The sequence below is a fragment of the Pseudophryne corroboree genome, chromosome 11 (assembly GCF_028390025.1).
Source record: "Pseudophryne corroboree isolate aPseCor3 chromosome 11, aPseCor3.hap2, whole genome shotgun sequence".
Classification (NCBI taxonomy): domain Eukaryota; kingdom Metazoa; phylum Chordata; class Amphibia; order Anura; family Myobatrachidae; genus Pseudophryne; species Pseudophryne corroboree.
Genome location: NC_086454.1, coordinates 91,181,005 through 91,206,080, shown reverse-complemented (window position 1 = coordinate 91,206,080; position 25,076 = coordinate 91,181,005). Strand labels below are relative to the sequence as shown.

Genomic DNA, 25,076 nt, shown 5'->3' with positions numbered 1-25,076 from the left:
CCAGCAGCCTAAGAAGCCCAATCCGGCTGCAAGCAGGCGAGTTCGCTTCTTCTCCCCTTAGTCCCTCGCTGCAGTGAGCCTGTTGCCAGCAGGTCTCACTGAAAATAAAAAACCTAAATCTATACTTTCTTTCTAAGGGCTCAGGAGAGCCCCTAGTGTGCATCCAACCTCGGCCGGGCACAAGATCTAACTGAGGCTTGGAGGAGGGTCATAGTGGGAGGAGCCAGTGCACACCAGGTAGTCATAAATCTTTCTAGAGTGCCCAGCCTCCTTCGGAGCCCGCTATTCCCCATGGTCCTTTCGGAGTTCCCAGCATCCACTAGGACGTCAGAGAAAAATAAATTAGCTTTTATGTAACCTGTTTAAGCCTATTTGGTTAATGATTTTAAGGTTTTAATCCAATGTTATATCTGACGCAATTCTTTGGACCTTCCTGCAACATATTTACTCTTTCTATAGGTGGGAGTAAAGGAGGGCCTAGTCACAGATCCAGGGGCGGATTGGGATGGAAAACCAGCCCAGGAAATGTCTGGAAGCAGCCCTAATGGGCCAGGGTCTTTTGCTGCAGTTGGGCCTGTAACATCATGCTATATCACTACACAGCCCTTCCCTGGTGTACATCTGTGCGTCCTAATGTGCAAGGACTGAGGCACCTACTGTCAGTGTCTGATGATGCTGCAATACATTGTACTACATCGTTAGATGTCACCATCGGTTGCACCATCTGCTAGGTGCAGATCATCCGTCTGACTACGGCCTCCAATGTGAGCGATTCAGCATCTCTGTACCATGCCACTATCAGCAACACACCCACATAACTCTGATACACATTTCTAATGCAGTGTGTGTGTGCGTGCGTGCGTGCTTGCGTGAGCGTGTGTGCGTGTGTGCGTGTGTGCGTGTGTGTGTGTACATGAATCTGTACTGGCCCTCTGTGTGATCACCGTTGGGATGTATCTGTGGCGACAATCAGACAGAAAACACCCTCTACTGTACGCAGCATAACCAATGGTCACACCCAGACCAGGCCCATAATGCTGTATACTATGCCATAGTGGTGCTTACTATATATCACCTCCTACTGTGTCCCACATCACCACTGGTCACACTCAGATCAGGCCCATAATGCTGTATACTATGCCATAGTGGTGCTTACTATATAACACCTCCTACTGCGTCCCACATCACCACTGGTCACACTCAGATCAGGCCATAATACTGTATACTATGCCATAGTGGTGCTTACTATATAACACCTCCTACTGTGTCCCACATCACCACTGCTCACACTCAGATCAGACCCATAATGCTGTATACTATGCCATAGTGGTACTTACTATATAATACCTCCTACTGCATCTCACATCCCCCCCTGGTCACACTCAGATCAGGCCCATAATGCTGTATACTATGACATAGTGGTGCTTACTATATAACACCTCCTACTGCGTCCCACATCCCCCCTGGTCACACTCAGCTCAGGCCATAATGATGTATACTATGCCATAGTGGTGCCTACTATATATATATATATATATAACACCTCCTACTGCGTCCCACATCACCCCTGGTCACACTCAGATCAGCCCATAATGCTGTATACTATGCCATAGTGGTGCTTACTATATATCAGCTCCTACTGTGTCCCACATCACCACTGGTCACACTCAGATCAGGCCCATAATGCTGTATACTATGCCATAGTGGTGCTTACTATATAACACCTCCTACTGCGTCCCACATCACCCCTGGTCACACTCAGATCTGGCCCATAATGCTGTATACTATGCCATAGTGGTGCTTACTATATAACACCTCCTACTGCGTCCCACAACCCCCCTGGTCACACTCAGATCAGCCCATAATGCTGTATACCATACCATAGTGGTGCTTACTATATAATACCTCCTACTGTGTCCCACATCACCACTGGTCACACTTGGATCAGGCCATAATGCTGTATACTATGCCATAGTGGTGCTTACTATATATCAGCTCCTACTGTGTCCCACATCACCACTGGTCACACTCAGATCAGGCCCATAATGCTGTATACCATACCATAGTGGTGCTTACTATATAATACCTCCTACTGTGTCCCACATCACCACTGGTCACACTCAGATCAGGCCATAATGCTGTATACTATGCCATAGTGGTGCTTACTATATATCAGCTCCTACTGCATCTCACATAACCCCTGGTCACACTCAGATCAGGAACATAATGCTGTATACTATGCCATAGTGGTGCTTACTATGTAATACCTGGTGCTGTGCTACTGTATGTGGTGGTCAAAACACACAGACAGGCCCCATGCTGTTGTTGAACTTAAGGGCCCCATACACTAGAACGAATATGCCCGATTTCAGCCCAATTCGGGCATTTGGGCCGATATGTATTGGGTGAAATTGGGCATTTTGGCTGGGTATCCGATCCAATGCGCGGCCCCGTGAGCATCGGATCGGATCCTCCAGATTGAATGTGCTGCACATTCAATCTGGTCTGACCCACAGGCGTGGCTGGGATCAGCAGGATCGCCCAAGATACATCGTATGCAAAAGGACAGCATACGATGTATCTTGGGCGATCCTGCCACCCAGAGGCTGCTGGGGTGATCGCCAGCGATTGCCTGCGACATGTCAGATGGACATGTCGCAGTAGTGTATGGGGCCCTTTAGTGTTCCAGTGGGGGTCCATATAGAATGTATGGAATACGCACCGTGCAGTATGGGTTGTTATGCTATTTTTATGAATTTATACTTTTTAGTTTATTATTTCTTTTTTATATAATTAGATATATGGATTAATATCAATTATTAGTGTAGTATGATTGATGCCACACTATTTTTATAATAACGTGAACGGTTTTTATGACATGAAATAATGAATCTGGGATGCTAATGAAATATATGTGTCCTTCAATTTGAGCTACATAAAAATGGCGTCTGGAATGGGATTTATGAGAAATCTACTAGTTTGTATTATAGTTTTTAATGTTTGATGGCCCTTTTTATATATGAATATACTGTGTAAATGATTTAATATGTGACTTACATGTTTTCTAACTTGAAATATGTAATTGAGCTGCGCTGGTATAAGTCAGTAGTCCTGACAGATGAAACACACCCCTGACGAAGTCAGTTTGAATACGAAATGTGTTGGGTATGGCTTACTGGACATAACGGTGATGTGCTGCTGTCAATGAGGCAGTAATGTGCTGTTGTTCGTGAGGCGGTGATGTGCTGCTGTCAGTGAGACGGGGATGTGCTGCTGTCAGTGAGGTGTTGATGTGTTGCTGTCTGTGAGGCAGTGATGTGCTGCTGTCAGTGAGGCAGGGATGTGCTGCTGTCAGTGAGGAAGTGATGTACTGCTGTCAGTGAGGCAGTGATGAGCTGCTACCAGTGAGGCAGGGATGTGCTGCTGTCAGTGAGGCAGGGATGAGCTGCTGTTAGTGAGACGGTGATGTGCTGCTGTCAGTGAGGTGTTGATGTGTTGCTGTCAGTGAGGCAGTGATGTGCTGCGGTCAGTGAGGCAGGGATATGATGCTGCCAGTGAGGCAGGGATATGATGCTGTCAGTGAGGCAGGGATGTGCTGCTGTCAGTGAGGCAGGCATGTGCTTCTGTCAGTGAGGCGGCAATGTGCCGCTCCCATAAAGCCATTTGCAATGATGTCACACAGCACCCAACATCCGCATTCTGGGTGGCTGAAACTTCCAGGGGGAAGTAGGGACAGCGGCGCTGCACGCACAGTATAATGGTGGCAGGAAATAGCGTCAGATAAGATGGCCCTGGCAGGCTAAATTGGCACAGGTTTAGAGTCCCAAGAGGTAAAATGCACCAGATAGGGTGAAAATCTCTACACCCCATTTAATATATTTATATTTCTCATTTCAGTTGCATATCCTGAAAGTTGTTATAATGTAAGTGGGGGCCACAACTGATTACCTCGGATATAATGAATACTTATTTCATAAAGAGACATGTAATAAATCATTATTACATGTTTCCATATTCCCCACAAGTTCTAGGACTGTTCACAGTTTTCCTAGGACAAAAGGTGAATTATTTGTGAGAGAAGGTGTATATGATTCCCATGATATAATGGGTTAGTATGGGTGGAGGAGGCCGAGGCCCAAGTCTCCATGGTTTGTTGTTGTGAGGTAATACTCCTGTTTCTCTTTATTTTGCAGCATTTCCACCAAAGGTCCAAGAAATGAAGCGCTGTCCAGATCAATAAATTTTCAAAACACAAAACATTTATTTTACATTACATAACATACAAACATTAATCACACGGCCGGCGTAACAATGAATTAAAATAATAAAATATATATGGAAAAGCTGGTGGCCACTTCTGAATTTGCAGAAGTGGCCACCAGCTTTTCCATATATATTTTATTATTTTAATTCATTGTTACGCCGGCCGTGTGATTAATGTTTGTATGTTATGTAATGTAAAATAAATGTTTTGTGTTTTGAAAATTTATTGATCTGGACAGCGCTTCATTTCTTGGAGTTGTGGATTTTTTGCTTTTTTGGGGGGTTAACAGTGACCTCTTAAGTGAAGCAGCAGTCCTTGATCTGTTTTAATCTATTAATATCCCAGAATTTATTGTCCGTCAGCACCAAGGTATTCTTTATTGTTCCACCAAAGGTGCTGCACAGTCTTCCCTCAGATAATTATTCCAATTTATAAAAGGCACGCATATGGGAAGATCCCAATACTTTCATAATGCCAAAATCAGTACAGGACAGAAACCTAGGGGGTAACTGAGATCTGATCATAGATGTGCTAAATTTAGCACATCTGCGATCAGTTTCTCTGACATGCGGGGGCACGCCGAACAGGGCTAGTCCGCCCCGCATGTTTAGCCCATATCTCCCTGCACAGTGGCGATGCTTTTGCACCTGCTGAGTAGCTTCCTACCTGTGCAGCCCAGCTGCGCTGGCAGGCGGCTACCCGCCATGTCCCGGGTCGCAGCGGCTGCGAGTGATGTCCGACATGCCTGCGTTGTCCGGATCACGCCCCACCAACGGCATTCTAACGCTGCTGGCACGCCCCCTCCTGCCCCTGTCTGTCAATCAGGCAGAGCCGATTGCAGCCCTGAAATTCTTTCGAATCTCACTGGGCTTCACGGGGAGCGCACTCCCCAAAGGGCTTCAGACAGCGATCCAGTCTGCATTAGGCCCCTTATCTTCACGCTAAGGTTATGGAATGACAGGTCACATTCAATATAAAAAAAGCACCAAGAGATGAAACAAAGAAATACAGCAGCAGGTGACAGGCTACATTAGTACAGCTAATATGTATCAGAAGCAGACAACATGTCATCTAATGATCTAATAAAACCAAGGGTATGGCCTATAGTACTCTGACAATTAATACAGATAATAAATAAAGGTAGCCCGTAGATAGGTTATCCCTATAATATTTAAGTACCTACAATCCTAATAGTTGTCATGTCTGAGAAATTGATTTGGCCATACCTGCTCGTTCCTGACTCCCACAGTCACCATGTTCCTTCTGTATGTCCTCTCCAGATGTTCTCCTTCTCTTGAAATCTGCAACTTTCCCGCAGTTAATACAACTCTCTTCAACCTTTCCCTGTATCCTGCTCTTAGCGCTCTTTCTGTTAATATTATCCTGGCTGCCATCATCAGAGCTTATCACAATGCAGCCATCCTCCAACCTATGGACACCATGTCCTCTCCAGATGTTCTCCTTCTCCTCCTGTCTGCAACTTTCCCGCTGTTAATACATCTCTCCTCATCCTTGACCTGTCTCTTCCTGCTCTTATCGCTCTTTTGGTTGGTGTTTTCCTGGCTGCCATTATCTGAGCTGATCACAATGCAGCCATCCTCCATACACAGACTCCTTTTGCTGCCTACTTTATTGGAATCAGTAGATGTCCTCCTTCTGGTCCTCTTGATGAAACCAGGCTCTTCCAAACCATCAAAAATCCGTCTCTTCTTTAATGCCAGCATCTTCACTCTTCTCTTATCAGCGATAAACTCCTCTGCGTCCGAACTCTCAGCTTCCTCCAGATGTGAGGCCATCTCGCCTGACCATCCAGCTGCTGCTCTGACTTCCAACTGCCACTAACTAGCGGTGTTGCTATAGCAACAGGTCATGTGATGCCAACATGGCAGCCACTGATGGCACCAGCTATGGTTTACCAGTCAGCCCATCAGCTATGTATGGAGTCTGTATGTTATCCTCATGCTTGTAGTGGTTTCCTCCAGGTGGTACGCATTCCTTCCACATTTCCTGATATATTGGCACGTTAACTGGCTTCTGACAAATGGAACCCTATTATGTGTATCCATGCAATGGGAATATAGATTGTAAGCTCCACTGAAGCAGGGACTGATTTGATTAATTTGAAATTCATGCCAGTGAATGTGACTCCTGTATCTATGAGGATTGGACTTTCCAGAGATGCACAAACATGTTAGGCCACTTATCCACTGAGGGGTTTTTTTAAAATGCATTTTACATTTATTTTTAATTTTCTGAAATAACAAATAGAAAAATTACATAAATGGGAAATTAGAATATTTGTGTTAAAGTGTTATCATACCTACGGACATTTACTTGCGTTCCATTCCAATAACATTTTCAGAACACTACTTGTAACATTTCTGTGCCTTTCCTCATTGCATTGGAAACTATACAAATGTTAGTAAAATTGAATGTAAAGATGCATATCAATTGCAAATGAAATTTAATGTAAAGATGCATATTAATTGCAAATGAAATACTTTAGCATTTAACTTCAGTGGTATGCACGGAAATCTTCCAGGGTAGCCATCGCTGACAGCGCTGGCCACCCCAGAAGATTTCCATGCATACTACCTGCTGATTTCCTGGGGATAGCCGTTCTCTGTGCACGGCGCCCGGGAATCAGCATACTCCATTATAGTGTTAAGCCCACCCCCTGGACTCCTATTGACATGGGAGCTGAGAGATAGGACGGTAGTTAGAGAGAAGAGTTAGGGTCAGAATTGTGTTTTTTTCAGAATGGGAGTAATCACTGCATGCTTAAACAGAGAAGGAAACATACCAGGAGCGAGCGAGCGAGCGAGAGAGAGAGCGAGAGAGAGAGATAGAGAGAGAGAGAGCGAGAGAGAGAGAGAGAGAGAGAGAGAGAGAGAGAGAGAGCGAGAGAGAGCGAGAGAGAGAGAGAGAGAGCGAGAGAGAGAGAGAGAGAGAGAGAGAGAGAGAATAAATTTTAGTTAAGGTTGGGATAAGCACAGGAGACAAAGTTTTACTGACTTGTTGGGGTATGGGATCAAGAGGAGAGGTAGTGGAGTAGGAGGATAAAAAGAGTGTTGATAATTCATCTTCACTTGTGGGATCAAATGAAGAGAAAGTGCCAGAGGGTTCAGGTAGGGAATTGAGCAGGTCACTGGCTGAGTTAGAACATAATATTTCATCTTGGATTTTATCAATCTTATCCTTGAAGTACAAAAGGAAAGAGAAAAAGAATGTCTCTTTGTTGGCGCACAAGAGATAATTATAAAATTTACTTTTATTATATTCATTAAGAGTTTCCAAACACGAAATAAAGACAATACAATATGACAAAAATACACTTATTGTGAGTAAAGTGCTCTATAAAGTGAATTTTAAAACCAAGGTGTGTTGTGTCATTATTTATCAAATGATTTGAATATATTGATGCAGATCAAAAGTCCAAATAACAATATCTGATTGAACCATTATTCATAGGAAAAGAGATTATTATCAGCCATCAGCTATAAATTCCGTAATCACCCCAAGATTAGTTATTCAATATTTCACATATAGTGTAGAGTATTGCAGTGGTTCTCAAACTCGGTCCTCAGGACCCCACACAGTGCATGTTTTGCAGGTAACCCTGCAAGTGCACATGTGTATTAATTACTCACTGACACATTTTAAAAGGTCCACAGGTGGAGCTAATTATTTCACTTGTGATTCTGTGAGGAGACCTGCAAAACATGCACTGTGTGGGGTCCTGAGGACCGAGTTTGAGAACCTGTGGAGTATTGTAATCTAAAATGTAAAGAATGATCACACACACTTGCGCCAAGACAGGCAGCCTGGATAAGTGGTAAAAATAAGAATTTACTCACCGGTAATTCTATTTCTCGTAGTCCGTAGTGGATGCTGGGGACTCCGTAAGGACCATGGGGAATAGCGGCTCCGCAGGAGACTGGGCACAACTAAGAAAGATTTAGGACTACCTGGTGTGCACTGGCTCCTCCCTCTATGCCCCTCCTCCAGACCTTAGTTAGGAAACTGTGCCCGGAAGAGCTGACACAATAAGGAAGGGATTTGGAATCCCGGGTAAGACTCATACCAGCCACACCAATCACACCGTACAACTCGTGAAACTATATCCAGTTAACAGTATGAACAACAACTGAGCCTCACGAACAGATGGCTCATAACAACAACCCATTAGTTAGGCAATAACTATATACAAGTATTGCAGACAATCCGCACTTGGGATGGGCGCCCAGCATCCACTACGGACTACGAGAAATAGAATTACCGGTGAGTAAATTCTTATTTTCTCTGACGTCCTAGTGGATGCTGGGGACTCCGTAAGGACCATGGGGATTATACCAAAGCTCCCAAACGGGCGGGAGAGTGTGGATGACTCTGCAGCACCGAATGAGCAAACTCAAGGTCCTCCTCAGCCAGGGTATCAAACTTGTAGAATTTAGCAAATGTGTTTGAACCCGACCAAGTAGCAGCTCGGCAAAGTTGTAAAGCCGAGACCCCTCGGGCAGCCACCCAAGAAGAGCCCACTTTCCTCGTGGAATGGGCTTTTACAGATTTAGGATGCGGCAGTCCAGCCGCAGAATGTGCAAGTTGAATCGTACTACAGATCCAGCGAGCAATAGACTGCTTTGAAGCAGGAGCACCCAACTTGTTGGGCGCATACAGGATAAAAAGCGAGTCAGTTTTCCGGACTCCAGCCGTCCTGGAAACATAGATTTTCAGGGCCCTGACTACGTCCAGCAACTTGGAATCCTCCAAGTCCTTAGTAGCCGCAGGCACCACAATAAGTTGGTTCAAATGAACAGCCGATACCACCTTAGGAAGAAATTGGGGACGAGTCCTCAATTCTGCCCTATCCATATGGAAAATCAGATAAGGGCTTTTACATGACAAAGCCGCCAATTCTGACACACGCCTGGCCGAAGCCAAGGCCAACAGCATGACCACTTTCCACGTGAGATATTTTAGTTCCACGGTTTTAAGTGGCTCAAACCAATGTGACTTAAGGAAATTCAACACGACGTTGAGATCCCAAGGTGCCACTGGAGGCACAAAAGGGGGCTGAATATGCAGCACTCCTTTAACAAACGTCTGAACTTCAGGCAGTGAAGCCAGTTCTTTTTGGAAAAAAATTGACAGAGCCGAAATCTGGACCTTAATGGAACCTAATTTGAGGCCCATAGTCACCCCTGACTGTAGGAAGTGCAGAAATCGACCCAGCTGAAATTCCTCCGTTGGGGCCCTTCTGGCCTCACACCACGCAACATATTTTCGCCATATGCGGTGATAATGGTTTGCGGTCACCTCCTTCCTAGCTTTAATCAGCGTAGGGATGACTTCCTCCGGAATGCCCTTTTCTTTTAGGATCCGGTGTTCAACCGCCATGCCGTCAAAACGCAACCACGGTAAGTCTTGGAACAGACAGGGCCCCTGCTGCAGCAGGTCCTGTCTGAGCGGCATGGGTCCTCTGAGATAATTTCTTGAAGTTCTGGGTACCAAGCTCTTCTTGGCCAATCCGGAACCACAAGTATGGTTCTTACTCCTCTCCTTCTTATTATTCTCAGTACCTTGGCTATGAGAGGCAGAGGAGGGAACACATAAACCGACTGGTACACCCACGGTGTCACTAGAGCGTCCACAGCTATCGCCTGAGGGTCCCTTGACCTGGCGCAATAACTTTTTAGCTTTTTGTTGAGGCGGGACGCCATCATGTCCACCTGTGGCCTTTCCCACCCGTGTACAACCATTTGGAAGACTTCTGGATGAAGTCCCCACTCTCCCGGGTGGAGGTCGTGTCTGCTGAGAAAGTCTGCTTCCCAGTTGTCCACTCCGGGAATGAACACTGCTGACAGTGCTAACACATGATTTTCCGCCCATCGGAGAATCCTTGTGGCTTCTGCCATCGCCATCCTGCTTCTTGTGCCGCCCTGTCGGTTTACATGGGCGACCGCCGTGATGTTGTCTGACTGGATCAGCACCGGCTGGTGTTGAAGCAGGGGTCTTGCCTGACTTAGGGCATTGTAAATGGCCCTTAGTTCCAGAATATTTATGTGTAGGGAAGTCTCCTGACTCGACCATTGTCCCTGGAAGTTTCTTCCCTGTGTGACTGCCCCCCAACCTCGAAGGCTGGCATCCGTGGTCACCAGGATCCAGTCCTGTATGCCGAATCTGCGGCCCTCTAGAAGATGAGCACTCTGCAGCCACCACAGCAGCGACACCCTGGCCCTTGGAGACAGGGTTATCAGCCGATGCATCTGAAGATGCGATCCGGACCACTTGTCCAACAGATCCCACTGAAAGATCCTTGCATGGAACCTTCCGAATGGAATTGCTTCGTAAGAAGCCACCATCTTTCCCAGGACTCGCGTGCAGTGGTGCACCGACACCTGTCTTGGTTTTAGGAGGTCTCTGACTAGAGATGACAACTCCTTGGCCTTCTCCTCCGGGAGAAACACTTTTTTCTGTTCTGTGTCCAGAACCATCCCCAGGAACAGTAGACGCGTTGTAGGAACCAGCTGCGACTTTGGAATATTCAGGATCCAGCCGTGCTGTTGTAGCACTTCCCGAGCTAGTGCTACTCCGATCAACAACTGTTCCCTGTACCTCGCCTTTATTAGGAGATCGTCCAAGTACGGGATAATTAAAACTCCCTTTTTCCGAAGGAGTATCATCATTTCGGCCATTACCTTGGTAAATACCCTCGGTGCCGTGGACAGACCAAACGGCAACGTCTGGAATTGGTAATGACAGTCCTGTACCACAAATCTGAGGTACTCCTGGTGAGAAGGGTAAATGGGGACATGCAGGTAAGCATCCTTGATGTCCAGTGATACCATGTAATCCCCCTCGTCCAGGCTTGCAATCACCGCCCTGAGCGATTCCATCTTGAACTTGAACCTTCTTATATAAGTTTTCAAGGATTTTAAATTTAAAATGGGTCTCACCGAACCGTCCGGTTTCGGTACCACAAACATTGTGGAATAGTAACCCCGTCCTTGTTGAAGGAGGGGTACCTTGATTATCACCTGCTGAGAATACAGCTTGTGAATCGCCTCCAGCACTGCCTCCCTGTCCGGGGGAGCTGACGGCAAGGCAGATTTGAGGAAACGGCGAGGGGGAGACGTCTCGAATTCCAGCTTGTACCCCTGAGATACTACTTGTAGAATCCAGGGATCCACCCGTGAGCGAGCCCACTGGTCGCTGAAGTTCTTGAGACGGGCCCCCACCGTACCTGGCTCCGCCTGTGGAGCTTCAGCGTCATGCGGTGGACTTAGAGGAAGCGGGGGAGGACTTTTGTTCCTGGGAACTGGCTGTATGTTGCAGCTTTTTCCCTCTACCTCTGCCTCTGGGCAGAAAGGACGCGCCTCTAACCCGCTTGCCTTTCTGGGGCCGAAAGGACTGTACCTGATAATACGGTGCTTTTTTTGGCTGTGAGGGAACATGGGGTAAAAATGCTGACTTCCCAGCTGTCGCTGTGGAAACGAGGTCCGAGAGACCATCCCCAAACAACTCCTCACCCTTGTAAGGCAAAACTTCCATGTGCCTTTTAGAATCTGCATCTCCTGTCCACTGCCGAGTCCACAATCCTCTCCTGGCAGAAATGGACATTGCGTTTATTTTAGATGCCAGCCGGCAAATATCCCTCTGTGCATCTCTCATGTATAAGACAGCGTCTTTAATATGCTCTACGGTTAGCAATATAGTGTCCCTGTCTAGGGTATCAATGTTCTCCGACAGGGAATCTGACCACGCAGCTGCAGCACTGCACATCCATGCTGAAGCAATAGCCGGTCTCAGTATAATTCCTGAGTGTGTATATACAGACTTCAGGATAGCCTCCTGCTTTCTATCCGCAGGCTCCTTTAGGGCGGCCGTGTCCGGAGACGGTAGTGCCACCTTTTTTGACAGACGTGTGAGCGCTTTATCGACCCTAGGGGATGTCTCCCAACGTGACCTGTCCTCTGGCGGGAAAGGGTACGCCATTAGTAACTTTTTAGAAATTACCAGTTTCTTATCGGGGGAAGCCCACGCTTCTTCACACACTTCATTTAATTCATCAGATGGGGGAAAAACCACTGGTAGCTTTTTCTCCCCAAACATAATACCCTTTTTTGTGGTACCTGGGGTAATATCAGAATGTGCAACACATTTTTCATTGCCGTAATCATATAACGAGTGGCTCTATTGGAATGTACACTAGTCTCATCGTCGTCGACACTGGAGTCAGTATCCGTGTCGACATCTGTGTCTGCCATCTGAGGTAGTGGGCGTTTTAGAGCCCCTGATGGCTTTTGAGACGCCTGGGCAGGCACGGGCAGAGAAGCCGGCTGTCCCACATCTGTAATGTCGTCAAACCTTTTATGTAAGGAGTTGACACTGTTGCGTAATTCCTTCCACATGTCCATCCATTCAGGTGTCGACCCCGCAGGGGGTGACATCACATTTATCGGCACCTGCTCCGCCTCCACATAAGCCTCCTCATCAAACATGTCGACACAGTCGTACCGACACACCGCACACACACAGGGAATGCTCTGACTGAGGACAGGACCCCACAAAGTCCTTTGGGGAGACAGAGAGAGAGTATGCCAGCACACACCAGAGCGCTATATAATGCAGGGATACACACTACACACAGTGATTTGTCCCCTATAGCTGCTATAATGCAGTTTGCGCCTAAATTTAGTGCCCCCCTCTCTTTTTTACCCTATTGAGCCTGGAAACTGCAGGGGAGAGCCTTGGGAGCGTCCTTCCAGCGGAGCTGTGAGAGGAAATGGCGCCAGTGTGCTGAGGGAGATAGCCCCGCCCCCTTCCCGGCGGACTTCTCCTGCTTTTTTCAGGATATTTTTGGCAGGGGATTTTACACATATATAGTCTTGCTGACTATATTATGTGTTTATTTGCCAATATAAGGTACTCTTATTGCAGCCCAGGGCGCCCCCCCCCAGCGCCCTGCACCCATCAGTGACCGGAGTGTGTGGTGTGCATGGGGAGCAATGGCGCACAGCTGCAGTGCTGTGCGCTACCTTAATGAAGACCGGAGTCTTCAGACGCCGATTTCCTGGACGTTCTTCTTGCTTCTGGCTCTGCAAGGGGGACGGCGGCGCGGCCCCGGGACCGGACGACCGAGGCTGGGCCTGTGTTCGATCCCTCTGGAGCTAATGGTGTCCAGTAGCCTAAGAAGCCCAAGCTAGCTGCAAGCAGATAGGTTCGCTTCTTCTCCCCTCAGTCCCTCGTAGCAGTGAGTCTGTTGCCAGCAGATCTCACTGAAAATAAAAAACCTAAATATACTTTCTTTCTAAGAGCTCAGGAGAGCCCCTAGTGTGCAACCAGCTCGGCCGGGCACAAAATTCTAACTGGGGTCTGGAGGAGGGGCATAGAGGGAGGAGCCAGTGCACACCAGGTAGTCCTAAATCTTTCTTAGTTGTGCCCAGTCTCCTGCGGAGCTGCTATTCCCCATGGTCCTTACGGAGTCCCCAGCATCCACTACGGACTACGAGAAATAGATTTACCGGTAAGTAAAATCGTATTTTTTACAACCAGCATCGGGCTCTGCTGACCGCGAGTGACCTCACCGCTGACCGCAAAGTTCCCACCATTGAAGATAATGGAGCGGCAGTGCTATGTGCTGTCTGACAGCTCAGACGCGCACAGCCAATCAGGAGAGTGCCACGACGTGGCGCTCCCTGATTGGCTGAAGGGACCCTCTGTGACAGTAAAGTAGACAGCATTCCCTATATATGATCACCGACTCGCAGGGATGGTAAGATCCTCTTTCAATTCTTATGGAAGAGAAGAGCTGTATTCCATAAGAATTGAAGGAGGATCTTACTATCCCTGCGAGTCGGTGATCCGCTCCCATATATAGGGAATGCTGTCTACTTTACTGCAGACCACCACATTTGGTACGAGTCTGAATTAGAAGGCGATTTGAGTTACTGTGTCAATGTTATACAGTGTTACACTATTATGTGTCCATATTGTCTTTAATTATTGTAATCTGTCTGGTGATTATGATAGAAGCTATTTAGGCAGTTCTCTTATTATTCTCTTATCCTTGAAGTAGGAAGCAAGTTCTTGTGCACGGATAGTAGCTAGTGGGGGAGGTGAGGGAGGTTAAAGAAGTGATTTAAATGTATTAAAAAGTCACTTGGGGTTGGTGGCATGATAAGAGATGAGAGACTGGAAATATGTTTGTTTGGCAGTGTCCAGGGCCTGACGATAGGAGTGGTAGGTAGTCTTATATGTGAGGAAGTCACTTGGAATCTGAGATTTACAACACTGATGTTCTACTTTACGTGGCAGTTTTTGTAGGTGTCTTGGTGATTTGGAATGCCATGGTTGGCATCTAAGCCTACGTGGGGTGTGATGGGTAGCTAGAGCCACTTCATCAAGGGCACGCTCTAGAGCCTGGTGCAGGTCTTATACAGCAGTCTCACGTGTGGTAAATGTAGAAATTGGTGAGCGGAGTTGTTGCAGAGAAGTAGAAAGTTGTTAAAAATGTATATTGTTACTATCTCTGCGGGTTAGAGGAGGCTTGCTTGGCTTTAGTGCCGTAGAGTTTCGAGTAATGGAAAAGATTGAGAAGGTGATCAGGTTGTGATCAGAGAGAAGGAAAGGAGAGGTAATGAATTGAAGGTGATAACCTTGCCATGGCCCGTCGTCATTTCTTCCCCCAGCTGCCACGCCAATTTTAAAAAAGAAAACCCTTCAGGGTGTGTTTTTAGATTGAAAACTCACCACTGAAGGGGTTAATGTGTTTTTACTTGCATTATAAGTGTATATACAGTAGAATGTCAGTCTTACTAAGACTAATATTCCCTTGTATTCAGACATAAACAGCGATGTGATGGGCTGTATGAGCAAAGACATCTTAATATCTTGGTTTTCAACAATAATAATAAAGGAATTGCATTTTGTACTGCAAAAAATAAGAATTTACTTACCGATAATTCTATTTCTCGTAGTCCGTAGTGGATGCTGGGAACTCCGTAAGGACCATGGGGAATAGCGGCTCCACAGGAGACTGGGCACATCTAAAGAAAGCTTTAGGACTATCTGGTGTGCACTGGCTCCTCCCCCTATGACCCTCCTCCAAGCCTCAGTTAGGATACTGTGCCCGGACGAGCGTACACAATAAGGAAGGATTTTGAATCCCGGGTAAGACTCATACCAGCCACACCAATCACACCGTACAACTTGTGATATGAAACCCAGTTAACAGCATGATAACAGAGGAGCCTCTGAATAGATGGCTCACAACAAGAACCCGATTAGTTAACAATAACTATGTACAAGTATTGCAGACAATCCGCACTTGGAGGGGCGCCCAGCATCCACTACGGACTACGAGAAATAGAATTATCGGTAAGTAAATTCTTATTTTCTCTGACGTCCTAGTGGATGCTGTGAACTCCGTAAGGACCATGGGGATTATACCAAAGCTCCCAAACGGGCGGGAGAGTGCGGATGACTCTGCAGCACCGAATGAGAGAACTCCAGGTCCTCCTCAGCCAGGGTATCAATTCGTAGAATTTTGCAAACGTGTTTGCCCCTGACCAAGTAGCTGCTCGGCAAAGTTGTAAAGCCGAGACCCCTCGGGCAGCCGCCCAAGATGAGCCCACCGTCCTTGTGGAATGGGCTTTTATTGATTTAGGCTGCGGTAATCCTACTGCAGAATGCGCCAGCTGAATAGTGCTACAAAACCAGCGCGCAATAGACCCAGCTTGTTGGGTGCCATCAGGATAAACAGCGAGTCAGTTTTCCTGACTCCAGCCGTCCTGGAAAAATAAAATTTACAGGGCTCTGACTACGTCCAGCAACTTGGAATCCTCCAAGTCCCCAGTAGCCGCAGGCACCACAATAGGTTGGTTCAAGTGAAAACCTGAGACCACCTTCGGGAGAAACTGAGGACGAGTCCTCAACTCTGCCCTATCCATACAGAAAATCAGATTAGGTCTTTTACATGACAAAGCCGCCAATTCTGACACGCCTGGCCAAGGCCAAGGCCAACAGCATGACCACTTTCCACGCGAGATACTTTAGCTCCATGGTTTTAAGTGGCTCAACCAATGCGACATTAGGAAATCCAACACCACGTTGAGATCCAAAAAGTGCCACAGGAGGCACAAAAGGAGGCTGAATATGTAGTACTCCTTTAACCAAAGTCTGAACTTCAGGCAGTGAAGCCAGTTTTTTCTGGAAGAAAATCGACAGAGCCGAAATCTGGACCTTGATGGACCCCAATTTGAGGCCCAAACGTCACCCCTGCTTGCAGGAAGTGCAGGAATCGACATAGTTGAAATTCCTCCGTCGGGGCCTTCATGGCCTCCCACCAAGCAACAAATTTTCGCCAAACGCGGCGATAATGTCTTGCGGTGACATCCTTCCTGGCTATGATCAGGGTAGGGATGACTTCCTTCGGAATACCCTTTTCCTTCAGGATCCGGTGTTCTACCGCCATGCCGTCAAACGCAGCCGCGGTAAGTCTTGGAACAGACAGGGTCCCTGCTGCAGCAGGTCTTGTCTGAGCGGCAGAGGCCAAGGGTCCTCTGCCAGCATCTCTTGAAGTTCCGGGTACCAAGCTCTTCATGGCCAATCCAGAACCCCGAGTATGGTTTTCACTCCTCGCCTTCTTATTATTCTCAGTACCTTGGGTATGAGAGATAGAGGAGGAGACACATAAACCGACTGGTACACCCACGGTGTCACTAGAGCGTCCCCAGCGATCGCCTGAGGGTCCCTTGACCTGGCGCAATATCTTTTCAACTTCTTGTTGAGGCGGGACGCCATCATGTCCACCCGTGGTCATTCCCAATGGTTTACCCGCATTTGGAAAACTTCTGGATGAAGTCCCCATTCTCCTGGGTGTAGGTCGCCCATCGGAGAATCCTTGTGGCTTCTGCCATCGCCATCCTGCTTCTTGTGCCGCCCTGTCTGTGTACATGGGCGACCGCCGTGATGTCGTCTGATTGGATCAGTACCGGCTGGTTCTGAAGCAGGGGCCTTGCTTGTCTTAGGGCATTGTAAATGGCCCTTAGCTGCAGAATATTTATGTGAAGCGAAATCTCCTTGGAAATTTCTTCCCTGTGTGACTGCACCCCAGCCCCGAAGGCTGGCATCCGTGGTCACCAGGACCCAGTCCTGTATTCCGAATCTGCGGCCCACTAGTAGATGAGCCCTCTGCAGCCACCACAGCAGCGACACCCTGTTTCTTGCTGACAGGGTTATCCGCTGTTGTATCTGTACATGGGACCCGGACCATTAGTCCCACAGGTCCTTGCGTGGAGTCTTCCGAATGGAATTATGCTTCGTACGAAGCTACCATTTTTCCCAGGACTCGTGTGCATTGATGTACCGACACCTGTCCTGGTTTTAGGATGTCTCTGACTAGAGATGACAACTCCTCGGCTTTTTCCACTGGAAGAAACACTCTTTTCTGGTCTGCGTTCAGAAACATTCCCAGGAACAGAAGACGTGTCGTCGGGACCAGCTGTGACTTTGGAATATTGAGAAACCAGTCGTGCTGTTGTAGCACTTCCCGAGAGAGTGCTAACCCCACTACCAACTGTTCTTTGGACCTCGCCTTTATCAGGAGATCGTCCAAGTACGGGATAATAAAAACTTCCTTCTTGTGAAGGAGTATCATCACTTCGGCCATTACCTAGGTAAAGACCTTCGGTGCCGTGGACAACTCCAACGGCCGCGTCTGGAACTGATAGTGACAGTCCTGTACCACATATCTGAGGTACTCCTGGTGAGGGGGGGGGTGGGGGGGGGAATGGGGACATGCAGGTACGCATCCTTGATGTCCAGGGAGACCCTGTAATCCCCCTCGTCCAGGCTCGTAATAAGCGCCCTGAGCGATTCCATCTTAAACTTGAATCTTCTGATATAAAAATTCAAGTATTTTAATTTCAAGATGGGTCTCACCGAACCGTTGCGGTACCACAACCACTGTGGAATAGTAACCCCTTCCTTGCTGAAGGAGGGGCACCTTGACAATCACTTGTTGTGATTATAGTGTTGAATATCCACCAACACCGTCTCCCTGGCAGAGGGAGGTGCCGGTAAGGCAGATTTTAGGAAACGGCGGGGGGAAGAACGTCTCGAACTCCAGCCTGTACCCCTGAGATACTACTTGAAGGACCCAGGGATCTATGTGAGAGAGCCCACTGTCCGCTGAAATATCTGAGACGGGCCCCCACCGTACCCGGGTCCGCCTGAGCAGCCCCAGCACCATGCTGTGGACCTACCGGACGCAGGGAGGACTTCTGCTCTTGGGAACTGTGGCAAAAAAAATAAGAATTTACTTACCGATAATTCTATTTCTCATAGTCCGTAGTGGATGCTGGGACTCCGTAAGGACCATGGGGAATAGCGGCTCCGCAGGAGACTGGGCACAAAAGTAAAAGCTTGAACTAGCTGGTGTGCACTGGCTCCTCCCCCTATGACCCTCCTCCAAGCCTCAGTTAGGATACTGTGCCCGGACGAGCGTACATAATAAGGAAGGATATTGAATCCCGGGTAAGACTCATACCAGCCACACCAATCACACCGTACAACCTGTGATCTGAACCCAGTTAACAGTATGATAAACGAAGGAGCCTCTGAAAAGATGGCTCACAACAATAATAACCCGAATTTTGTAACAATAACTATATACAAGTATTGCAGACAATCCGCACTTGGGATGGGCGCCCAGCATCCACTACGGACTATGAGAAATAGAATTATCGGTAAGTAAATTCTTATTTTCTCTAACGTCCTAAGTGGATGCTGGGACTCCGTAAGGACCATGGGGATTATACCAAAGCTCCCAAACGGGCGGGAGAGTGCGGATGACTCTGCAGCACCGAATGAGAGAACTCCAGGTCCTCCTCAGCCAGGGTATCAAATTTGTAGAATTTAGCAAACGTGTTTGCCCCTGACCAAGTAGCTGCTCGGCAAAGTTGTAAAGCCGAGACCCCTCGGGCAGCCGCCCAAGATGAGCCCACCTTCCTTGTGGAATGGGCTTTTACAGATTTTGGCTGTGGCAGGCCTGCCACAGAATGTGCAAGCTGAATTGTACTACAAATCCAACGAGCAATCGTCTGCTTAGAAGCAGGAGCACCCAGCTTGTTGGGTGCATACAGGATAAACAGCGAGTCAGATTTCCTGACTCCAGCCGTCCTGGAAATATATATTTTCAGGGCCCTGACTACGTCCAGTAACTTGGAGTCCTCCAAGTCCCTAGTAGCCGCAGGCACCACAATAGGCTGGTTCACGTGAAACGCTGAAACCACCTTTGGGAGAAATTGAGGACGAGTCCTCAATTCTGCCCTATCCGTGTGAAAAATCAGGTAAGGGCTTTTATAAGATAAAGCCGCCAATTCTGAGACACGCCTGGCTGAAGCCAGGGCTAACAGCATTACCACCTTCCATGTGAGATATTTTAATTCCACAGTGGTGAGTGGTTCAAACCAATGTGATTTTAGGAACCCCAAAACCACATTGAGATCCCAAGGTGCCACCGGGGGCACAAAAGGAGGCTGTATATGCAGTACCCCTTTGACAAACGTCTGGACTTCAGGCACTGAAGCCAGTTCTTTTTGGAAGAAAATCGACAGGGCCGAAATTTGAACCTTAATGGACCCTAATTTTAGGCCCATAGACCAGGCATTCCCAACCACGGTCCTCAAGGCACACCAACAGTGCAGGTTTTAGTGATATCCAGGCTTCAGCGCAGGTGACTTAATTAGTAGCTCAGTTTTTTTTATTTAACCATCTCTGCTGCAGCCTGGATATCACTAAAACCTGTACTGTTGGTGTGCCTTGAGGACCGTGGTTGGGAATGCCTGCCATAGACAGTCCTGTTTGCAGGAAATGTAGGAAGCGACCCAGTTGAAATTCCTCTGTAGGGGCCTCTTTGGCCTCACACCACGCAACATATTTTCGCCAAATGCGGTGATAATGTTTCGCGGTTACATCCTTCCTGGCCTTTATCAGGGTAGGGATGACTTCTTCTGGAATGCCTTTTTCCTTCAGGATCCGGCGTTCAACCGCCATGCCGTCAAACGCAGCCGCGGTAAGTCTTGGAACAGACAAGGTCCCTGCTGGAGCAGGTCCTTTCTTAGAGGTAGAGGCCACGGGTCCTCCGTGAGTATCTCTTGAAGTTCCGGGTACCAAGTCCTTCTTGGCCAATCCGGAACCACGAGTATAGTTCTTACTCCTCTCCTTTTTATGATTCTCAGTACTTTTGGTATGAGAGGCAGAGGAGGGAACACATACACTGACTGGTACACCCATGGTGTTACCAGAGCGTCCACCGCTATTGCCTGAGGGTCCCTTGACCTGGCGCAATATCTGTCTAGTTTTTTGTTGAGACGGGACGCCATCATGTCCACCTTTGGTTTTTCCCAACGGTTTACCATCTCTTGGAAGACTTCTGGATGAAGTCCCCACTCCCCCGGGTGAAGGTCGTGTCTGCTGAGGAAGTCCGCTTCCCAGTTGTCCACTCCCGGAATGAACACTGCTGACAGTGCTATCACATGATTCTCCGCCCAGCGAAGAATCCTTGCAGCTTCTGCCATCGCCCTCCTGCTTCTCGTGCCGCCCTGTCTGTTTACGTGGGCGACTGACGTGATGTTGTCCGATTGGATCAATACCGCCTGACCCTGAAGCAGGGGTTTTGCTTGACTTAGGGCATTGTAAATGGCCCTTAGTTCCAGAATGTTTATATGAAGAGATGTTTCCATGCTTGACCACAAGCCCTGGAAATTTTGTCCCTGTGTGACTGCTCCCCAGCCTCTCAGGCTGGCATCTGTGGTCACCAGGATCCAATCCTGAATGCCGAATCTGCGGCCCTCTAGTAGATGAGCACTCTGCAGCCACCACAGAAGAGACACCCTTGTCCTTGGCGACAGGGTTATCCGCTGATGCATCTGAAGATGCGATCCGGACCATTTGTCCAGAAGATCCCACTGAAACGTTCTTGCATGGAATCTTCCGAATGGAATCGCTTCGTAAGAAGCCACCATTTTTCCCAGGACCCTCGTGCACTGATACCTGGCCTGGTTTTAGGAGATTCCTGACTAGCTCGGATAACTCCCTGGCCTTCTCCTCTGGGAGAAACACCTTTTTCTGGACTGTGTCCAGAATCATTCCTAGGAACAGGAGACGTGTCGTTGGAATCAGCTGCGATTTTGGAATATTTAGAATCCACCCGTGCCGACGTAACACTAACTGAGATAGTGCTACTCCGACTTCTAACTGTTCCCTGGACCTTGCCCTTATCAGGAGATCGTCCAAGTAAGGGATAATTAAAACGCCTTTTCTTCGAAGAAGAATCATCATTTCGGCCATTACCTTGGTAAAGACCCGAGGTGCCGTGGACAATCCAAACGGCAGCGTCTGAAACTGATAATGACAGTTTTGTACTACAAACCTGAGGTACCCTTGGTGAGAAGGGTAGATTGGGACGTGGAGATAAGCATCTTTGATGTCCAGAGACACCATATAGTCCCCTTCATCCAGGTTTGCTATCACTGCTCTGAGTGACTCCATCTTGAATTTGAACCTCTTTATGTAAGTGTTCAAGGATTTTAGATTTAAAATTGGTCTCACCGAGCCGTCCGGCTTCGGTACCACAAACAGCGTGGAATAATACCCCTTTCCCTGTTGTAGGAGAGGTACCTTGATTATCACCTGCTGGGAATACAGCTTGTGAATGGCTTCCAAAACTGCCTCCCTGTCGGAGGGAGACTTTGGTAGAGCAGACTTCAGGAACCGGCGAGGGGGAGACGTCTCGAATTCCAGTTTGTACCCCTGTGATACTACCTGCAGAATCCAGGGGTCCACTTGCGAGTGAGCCCACTGCGCGTTGAAATTTTTGAGACGGGCCCCCACCGTGTCCGAGTCCGCTTGTAAAGCCCCAGCGTCATGCTGAAGACTTGGCAGAAGCAGAGGAGGGCTTCTGCTCCTGGGAAGAGGCTGCCTGGTGCAGTCTTTTTCCTCTTCCTCTGCCCCGGGGCAGAAATGAGTGGCCTTTTGCCCGCCTGTACTTATGGGAACGAAAGGACTGAGTTTGAAAAGACGGTGTCTTTTTCTGCTGAGAGGTGACCTGGGGTAAAAAGGTGGACTTTCCGGCCGTTGCCGTGGCCACCAGGTCCGATAGACCGGCCCCAAATAACTCCTCCCCTTTAAACGGCAATACTTCCATATGTCGTTTGGAATCCGCATCCCCTGACCACTGTCGCGTCCATAACGCTCTTCTGGCAGAAATGGACATAGCACTCACTCTTGATGCCAGGGTGCAAATATCCCTCTGTGCATCACGCATATATAGTAATGCATCCTTCAAATGCTCTATAGTTAGTAATATACTGTCCCTATCCAGGGTATCAATATTTTCAGTCAGGGAATCCGACCACGCAACTCCAGCACTGCACATCCAGGCTGATGCGATTGCTGGTCGCAGTATAACACCAGTATGTGTGTATATACCCTTCAGGATATTTTCCAGCCTTCTATCCGCTGGTTCTTTGAGGGCGGCCGTATCAGGAGACGGTAACGCTACTTGTTTAGATAAACGTGTGAGCGCTTTATCTACTCTAGGGGGTGTTTCCCAACGCGCCCTAACCTCTGGCGGGAAATGGTATAGTGCCAATAATTTATTAGAAATTAGCACTTTTTTATCGGGGGAAACCCACGCTTTATCACACACCTCATTTAATTCATCTGACTCAGGAAAAGCTACTGGTAGTTTTTTCACTCCCCACATAATACCCTTCTTTGTGGTACTTGTAGTGTCAGAAATGTTCAATGCCTCCTTCATTGCCGTGATCATGTAACGTGTGGCCCTACTGGACATTACGTTTGTCTCCTCACCGTCGACACTGGACTCAGAGACAGAGGGAGAGTTTGCCAGCACACACCAGAGCGCTATATATATCTATAGGGATAACCTTATATAAGTGTTACTCCCTTTTATAGCTGCTGTTTATAATTTAGCTGCCAATAGTGCCCCCCCTCTCTCGTTTTTACCCTGATTCTGTAGGGACTGCAGGGGAGAGTCAGGGAGCCGTCCTTCCAGCGGAACTGTGAGGGAAAATGGCGCTTGTGTGCTGAGGAGATAAGGCCGTCGTGAAGGGGCGGAGCCTATTTCCCGCTTTTTTCTGGAAAACTGGCAGGGGTTAAATACATCCATATAGCCCAGGAGCTATATGTGATGTATTTCTTTTGCCATCCTAAGGTATTTCTGTTTTTATTGCGTCTCAGGGCGCTCCCCCCCAGCGCCCTGCACCCTCAGTGACCGGAGTGTGAAGTGTGCTGAGAGCAATGGCGCACAGCTGCAGTGCTGTGCGCTACCTTAGTTGAAGACAGGAACGTCTTCTGCCGCCGATTTCACCGGACCTCTTCGTTCTTCTGGCTCTGTAAGGGGGCCGGCGGCGCGGCTCCGGGACCCATCCAGGCTGAACCTGTGATCGTCCCTCTGGAGCTAATGTCCAGTAGCCTAAGAAACCCAATCCACTCTGCACGCAGGTGAGTTCGTTTCTTCTCCCCTTAGTCCCACGATGCAGTGAGCCTGTTGCCAGCAGGACTCACTGAAAATAAAAAACCTAAAATAAACTTTTACTCTAAGCAGCTCAGGAGAGCCACCTAGCATGCACCCTTCTCGTTCGGGCACAAAAATCTAACTGGGGCTTGGAGGAGGGTCATAGGGGGAGGAGCCAGTGCACACCAGCTAGTTCAAGCTTTTACTTTTGTGCCCAGTCTCCTGCGGAGCCGCTATTCCCCATGGTCCTTACGGAGTCCCAGCATCCACTTAGGACGTTAGAGAAATTAATTTCCCAGCAGTAGCTGTGGAAACGAGGTCTGAAAAACTATCCCCAAACAGTTTTACCCCCTTATAGGGCAACTTCCATGTGCCGATTCGAGTCGGCATCGCCTGACCATTGCCAAGTCCATAACCCCCGTCTGGCGGCAATGGACCTAGCGCTTATTTTTTATGCCAGCCGGCAAATATCCCTCTGTGCATCACGCATGTATAAGACCACGTCTTTTATATGCTCTATTTTCAGCAAAATATTGTCCCTATCCATAGTTATTTTCCGACAGGGAATCTGACCACGCAGCGGGAGCACTGCCCATCCATGCCGAAGCAACGGCTGGTCGCAATATAATGCCCTAGTGTGTGACCATATCTTATAGGGTAACCTCCTGCTTTCTATCAGCAGGTTCCTTCAGGGCGGCCGTACCCGAAGACGGTAGTGCCACCTTTTCTGATAAGCGTGTAAGCGCTGTATCTACCCTATGGGGTGTTTTCCCGCGTGACCTATCCTCTGGCGGGAAAGGGTACGCTGCCAATAACCGTTGTAGAAATTATCAATTTCTTACCGGGGGAAGACCACTCTTCCTCACACACCTGATTTAGTTTCTCAGATGCAGGAAAAACTACTAATAGTTTTCTCTCACCAAACACAATACCCTTTTATGTGGTACCTGGGGTATAATCATAAATGTGTAATACATTTTTCATTGTCTCAATCCTGTAACGGGTGGACCTATTTGGAGGGTACACCAGTCTCATCGATGTCGACACTGGAGTCAGTATCCGTGTCGACATCTGTGTCTGTTATCTGAGGTAGCGGGCGATTTTAGAGCCCCCCATGACATTTGAGACGCTGGAACAGGCACAAGCTGAGTAGCCGGCTGTTCCGTGTCGTCGGCCTTTTATGTAAGGAGTTGACACTTTCACATTGATCCTTCCATAAGTTCAACCACACCGGTGTCGACCCCGCAGGGGGTGACAACATATTTA

At 48.0% G+C, this 25,076-nt stretch overlaps 1 protein-coding gene across 1 annotated transcript in view; it reads right to left on the bottom strand.

The window, feature by feature from the left end:
- Positions 1 to 25,076, bottom strand: part of LOC134969965 (protein kinase C delta type-like) — a 94,859-nt gene that overhangs the window by 36,538 nt on the left and 33,245 nt on the right. Inside the window, exon 2 of the mRNA XM_063946105.1 lies at positions 5,491 to 6,516. The gene's annotated coding sequence lies outside the window, so the exon portion shown is untranslated. The remainder of the gene's footprint in view (positions 1 to 5,490; positions 6,517 to 25,076) is intronic.